Here is a 7,025-nt window from a genome sequence, read left to right on the forward strand (position 1 = left end):
TCCTCAAGGTCCTTTCCAACCTAAACCATTCTATGATTCTATGATTTAGAGAAACATTATTTTCTCAGTGCATTGCATACAGCTTCTCTAGAGGAGCCTCCCATGAAAAATGGCACCAAAAGGCATAAATCTAAATAGGGATTTAGGTGAGAGGGCCTAAGCCTCCACAGGGGAGAGCTGGGGTATTCCTACTGGAGGCACAGTACCGCTGGGGAGAGCTGGGTACACACAACACAGATCTGGCCTCAGGCAAGCTTGTATTTGCTGATGAATCACTGATTCTGACCTCTCATACACTTAAAACAGCCATTAGATCTCTGTGGTCTTACGGTAGTGTAAATTAAACTAAAATCTGTCTATATGTAGTGCTGTTGCAATGAAGAACTGATCTGGTGGTGGTTTCATGCCAGCTTAGTGTTGTCCATCCAGTCTGTCCCACTAGTCGCTGCTGGGCATATGTCTCCCTTAGCTCAAAGTCTCTGCTACAGCAATGCACAAGGGAAATGGAGGATTATTGACATTTTAGCAAACATCATTTATATTCCTGCCACTGCCACTTGCTGCTTTTGGACTCTATTTCCTTGGCCAAATCTCACTGTCATCCATCAACTTTTTGATATTCAAAATCTAAATCAAATTGGTAATCTTTTTTTCAATCAAATATTACACGGTTATTCTACTTCCAGTAATTAGTCTTTTAAATACATTTAAATTCTCTTTTTAACAGAAGAAAATATAACCTAAAAGTCTTTGAAGCCAACCTACTCCTTTCTTTTCCTGTTGCTTTTCACTAAACGCTATGTCTGCAGCGCCAGACTAAAATTATGCTGCTTAAACTTGATAAAGTACTGCGTCAACAACAAAAAGAGGAAAATAAGACAGAGAAAAAGAACGAAAAGCAAAAACCTCATAGTACACTAGACAGGCTTTTCTTTTCCATCTCACATTATGCAGTGCGTAGAAGTATCCAATTTGAAAAACTGACTCAGAGCAGGCTGCTAGCGAGAGAGCGGGCATAAAAGCAGCTACAAAACCGCGCACAGACCCAGATTAAGTGAGCTTCTTGCCAGCCCTTCCCCACCTCCCCAGCATATTACAGATCGGAGAATTAGGCAAGCTGCATCCCGCAGTGCGTGTGCGTGAGTCACATGTCAGACGCATAGCGAGAGGGACAAATTCATCTCGGAGGTTTTTTTCAGGGTCACCCCCTGACTCCCAGCGTCGCCCGGGGTGTGGAATCCCACTCAGCCCTACCTGCGCTCTGCCCAGGGACGGGTGGGCATCGTTTGCTTGAATGGTGCCAAAAATATAGCCGAACTAGGTAGAACAGTTCTGCGTATGAAATGGTCTCAGTGCAAATTGAGAGTGAGCGTATGAAGAGGAAGATGGGTATCTGCTATATTTCTCTCTCAGAAACCCTATTAGTGATCTCCCACTTCAGCACTTCACTTGTTGGTTAGTCCCCATTCTCCAAATGCCACTGTGTCACAGAGGGAACATCAGCCCAGAAATAATTAGTATGGCAATTTGGCGCTCACTCTGCAAATTACATCTAGCAGTTGCATGCAAAATTGTCTGTAGAAATCATCTGGCTCTTACCAAGAGTTAGTTTAATAATGGAGCTTGTTTTGTTACTGCCGCTATTATACTGAAGTCTGTGGTTAAGATTTGTTTTCCCCTCTTGCTGATGGAAACATCTTCTAGCAAAAGAGAGAGAAATTAAGCCTTTTCTGCTACACTGTGCTTTGTTGGAGTGAGGAGTCCTGACTTAATGTCTATTCAAAATATATGTTTGCTGATATTGAGACTCTGGGGAGACCCACCCAAATGCTGTATTTCATGCCTATAATAGACTATTGGAGCTCTTTCTCTTATGACTAATTAATTATTATCTATTAATTGGTGTGGAGACACACAACGATAAGATCTCCCCATTCTTAGGTGACTGCTGAGCCCAAACAGAACTACGATTCTTCCTGGTACAGAGGAGGAAAGGCACCAGGAAAGACGAAAAGACAACACTCCCACCCCCAAAAGAGGAACCAGCTCTTCATTGCAGTGAGATATATTGCCCTCAACTTGAATTTGACTCATCTTTGGCTTTAATGGATGTTCTCAGGATGCTTTTGAGAGAAATGCAGACTATATTTTTCTTTGTGCCAGCAAACACCCCATCTTGGACCTGAGAAAGCTTCTCCAGCAGAAAAGGGGTTTTCCCCAGCAGGTACAGTCCCCTGAAAACATCCCAGTCCATCATGTCCGCCCAGCAGCAGGATTTTGCCCAGCTTTCAACCACCTTACAAAGTGCCCTGGCAATCAGCGTTTCCCGTGGCAGCAGGAGGTTCTGCAGCAGACCTTGTAGGTAGGATTTTAAGAGAGGGGAATAATAGATAACCCCCCAGACTAGTGTCAAAGGAAAATACAATATTCTTATAATATGGGCATCACAGAATTTCTGAAGCTGCTTTCCAAATGGGTCCAAAGAATATACCTGGCAGTGCAGGGTCTCTGGAAAAAGAAAACAGGCAGATAGTGTACTAGCTGGAGAACAGTAAACGGCAAGGAATGGGGTGGTTTGTGCATGCACGTGTACTTGTGTTTCTTGGGCTTTACACACACACACACACACACACGAGTTATGAGAGGACAGCAGGTACTGCACATCAGCTGATTCTCCGCAACTGTACACATACACGTCATTAGCAAATGCTAGACGATGCAGGTTAGTTTGGGCATCTTTCCTTGTCTTGTCTTGCAGCTCAGCCAGTGGGAAGTAGTTCAGTACCCATGACTATGCCCTTGGTCACACACATGATTATGCTTTTTTGAATATGTGGAAGAATGAAGAGCTTTAAGCGCACACTGTGAATACATCTTCACATGGCAGGTTCTTCAGCTCTGTGCTGTTTGGCCACTGCTTAGATTTCGTGCTTTGCTTTCTTCCCACAGATTAAATGAAATTAAGCCTGCTGTCATGCCAGCTGGGTGGCGAAGGAGCTGGGTGGGGAGGGACAGAGGAAGGTGTGATTTTCACTGTCCATTTATTCCGTGGTGCCGGTGCTCGCTTGAACTGCAGTGCAATTAACCAAACACCTGATGCTTATGCATCACGGCACCTTATGGTACTTGTAATGGTACTAAGTTATGAGCACTCATGGAATGGGGTGTTGCTCTAATTGTCATACTTTTCTTCTGGCAGCCTTTAACTCCCATTAGATTAGTAGCTTCTATAATGATTATGACTGCCAAATTAAGCCATCTGTAAACACTGAAACTTGCAAGCTCTTACCAAATTCATAGCAGTCATGCTTGGGAAATAAGTTCTGCATCTTTTCAGCTGGCTGCCAGGAGAAATGCTCAAATGGTCGGCGTGTGCCCTGGGCCCTTCCTCTGGGAGCATCCTTTCCCTGTGCTATCACAGCTGACGTCTTCTCCACTCGGCCACTGCGGTCCTTGGCACTAGCACTCTCACCGGCCTTGGCACACCATGTTACACTTGTGCCTGAGCCTTTCTGTAAACATGTTTTGGCAAATACTGTAAAGAAGTTGTTTGACAACACGGTCATTTGAACCCAAAAGGCTAAAGCAGAAATGACGGAGTAGCTTCACCACTCGGTTACTGCTGGCTTGTTGTGTTTATTCTATGTACGCTGTTACTGCATCAAAGTGATATTTTTCAATTAACAAGTGAAACAAAGAAGGAAACCTTTGTTCGTTTCTTCTTCTCTTGTCATGTGTGCAGCAAACTCTGGATTACTACATCCCAGCCCAGCAAGCATCAAGCGCAAAAAATACTGAAGGTCTCAACTGAGCTCCCAGAGGTGTGCAAAGCCCCTGGTGGGCAGCTGGGCCAGAGCGGGTAGCAGACATGGGGCTCTTGCCCTGCTACAGAGGGCTGGTGTGGGCTCTGACTGCAGAGCGTTAATAAGCTACCCTGAGTGACACTGCAGTATTCTCGGCTCTAAAATGAGTCACAAATGAGTTAAAGCCCTCCCAGCAGTGAAGCAGTTCCCCTTGCAACACATGTATTTAACAACTCAAGTGCAAAGGAGGGACCTATGCCTTAAAAGCAGGCTGTATTCTGTGATGGAAACCAAAGGCTGGGCTGCTGTTGAGCCTTACTCCTTGCTGGAACCACGGAAGACGCAACACGGGCTGCTCAGAGCGGTGTCACCATGCAAATCCCTTCTCTTGTAGCTGCCTGCAACCTTGGGCCATGTCCTAGGTGTACTGCAGCAATGATCAAGCTCGCCTGCTAATCTCCAGTGTCAGCCAGCCTTGATCTAGGCAGAGTCCCTGCCACTCAGCCTGGTCTGTTGGTAAGCACGACATACAACTAATTATGCAAACAAAAGGTGCAGCGTAATAACTGGCGGGTTGCTCACACCACACCAGCAATGTCAGATGCCTCCAGGCTGCTCTTCAGGAGGGAGGACTGCCAAGGACAGGAGGGAGGAAACCAACCTCACAGGCTGTTGGAGTCATCTCCCTGTTTTCTGCTGTTTCTAAAGGATCAGCTGGCTGGTGTCATGGGCATCCCTGTGGGAAAACCAGGTCAGAGAAAGCTGGGATATACGTTAAGGACTTTACGTGGTGAGACTTTTTCTCGCTGTCATCGCCATGGAGTGGCTGGGTGGGCAGTGTGCTGTGAGATGGGCTTGGGGGCTTGGCTCGAAGGAAGCAGAGTGTGGGCCAGTGGTGACAGCTGCCTGCTGAGAGCTAGCAGGATGGAGGGAGTCATTGAGACAGCCTGCCTTGAGACAGCTGAGGGCTTTGGAAATGCGTGAGGTGACCTTAATTTTGATTTGGGGTGTGCAGTAATGAGCAAGTGGTGTGATGAATGCGTAAAGCTGACAGAAGGCACTGGCGTCTGTAAAGAAATAGGATGTGCAAGGTCAGGAAAGGTGTGCAGGGTGAAGCGATGTTTCAGAGACAGCGAGCACGCCAGGCTGACTCATCAGCTGAACTGTGCAATAATCACAGGTAATTATTGCATACCAGCCAGGAGAAGGATTTGCATACACACCACGCTGGACCACGGGGTCCGTTTGGGCTCTGGCATACTCCACATACAGCTTGGAGCACACAGGCAGAGAGACGAGTTGCCATTTCCAAACAGAGCCAATATTCTGGTTGTTTCCCCATGCAGCTTCCAGGCATGACATTGAGCCATGTCCTGCAAGAGTGAGGAAACGGGGAGCTACTGTCTTCAGAGCAATGAAGGACAGCATTCACCCCTTTATAATATGGCTGCGCTACAAAAGTGTGCTTCTGACTCAATAGCGAGGAATTCAGTTATAAGCCAATATATTTCACTAAAATGAAAACAATGGAAAGCCTGAAAAGTAAGGAAACCCTGTAGGACAGGAGCTCTCAGGCAACACAAGCTGTAGCTTACCAGCTGAGGGGCGAGGTAGTGGACCTGCCTGGGTCTCCTGCAACAGAGAAATCCCAAGGGATTCCTGTTGTCCTGGGGGGAAGGTTTTGAGGCTGTGTCCTTGCAGGAGGAAAAGAACCTTAGTACTTCACCTGTGGTGCAGTTGTGTGATTTGGGTTTAATGTCACCCTACCAGACACACAGCCGAGTTGGTGCGTAAAGTCATGGCACAGATGAATTATATCCCAAAATAGCTATCTGAATGCAGAGAAGAGCACAGATTTTCTGTGTGCCTACGAACAGACCACGCCTCGAAAGAGGAGCAGATCTACAAATCCTGTGGTTGAAGGGCAGGTAAATAATCTCACTCATTGGATAGGGGCTCCTACGTCCTCCCGCCCGCCACTCTTTGTACCCCCATAATGCAGCTGCAAAAAACCCCAGGGGTACAGACGGCTCTTGGTATGGATCTTAGGTGTGCATTCATCAGTACCTCTAACACCAATTCTCTTCCTCAGCTAGGCTTTAAGCTATGTCTGCTATACACAAGTGTTTGGAGATAGCTTTGGAGATGGACAGCCTTTTATCAGTGTCTCGCATGCCTTGCTTAGAAACAGAAACTTAACCATGAGCAATAATTAGCATCTGTCTAGTCTTATATATGAAATGTGCAATATATAAAGCACACATATATATACACACACATGTATTGCAGAGAAGTACATATAAAGCACTGTTTGTATGCCTAAGATTTCAAGTAGCAAAACACCATTTCAGCTTAAGCAATATGAAGTCATACTCTTTCGGCTATAATACAGACATTCTCAATCTATTTTTAGCTCCGTCTGGCTAATTCAGCAGCGCTTAGGTAACAGTAATACTTTCCCTTCTTGCCTTACGATGCTAATTTTATTCTGGTATCCAGAGTCTCTCTGGCAATAGCTCTACCTCCTGTTTCATCTGTACTGATGACCAACGGAAAGTTAAAATACGCTGTGACTAACATCACAGCACCTGAGCACCTGTGCTGCTATTTGAGTAGGAAAAAAGCAAATGCTTCCGAGTCGCAGGTACTGTGGGGAGATAAACCCATGCTAAATGATTTACTTCTACGACCTCAAATCTGTATTGCAGATAACTGGGATAAAGCCAGGCATCCAAGGGAGAAAAAAAAAAATAAAAAAATCTGAATTTAGTGACTCGACAGCAGGTATGCTACCATAACCTGGAGGTTACACCTTTCCTTCCTTATGGGAGGGCAGCTGCAGACTGCACTGGCATATTCAAACATTTATGTAACACTAGAGAGAAAATGTCAGTAGTAACGCAAACATTTGGATGGCCGTGTACCACCACAAATCCTAAGGCTGTCAGGAAAACAGTTAACAAGCTCAGAAATTCCCGCCGCACTGTGCGAACAGCCTTTCCTGCGATGCCTACTTAATAGCTGTATGCCAAGCAATAGCTGACATCACCCATTAAATTACTTCTGCCTCAAAACAATTAGCCGAGTCCAACAATTAGTAAACCAGCGGGGGTAGCCTCAGCCTTCCCAGTGCCGAGGAAGGCCCTTCCTGCTGCCGAGAGGGCCCATCGCCACCAAGGAGGCCTTGTCCACCGCCGAGGAGGGCCCATCGCCGCCGAGGCG

Source organism: Charadrius vociferus, unplaced genomic scaffold (genome assembly GCF_000708025.1).
Source record: "Charadrius vociferus isolate BGI_N301 unplaced genomic scaffold, ASM70802v2 scaffold163, whole genome shotgun sequence".
NCBI classification, from domain to species: domain Eukaryota; kingdom Metazoa; phylum Chordata; class Aves; order Charadriiformes; family Charadriidae; genus Charadrius; species Charadrius vociferus.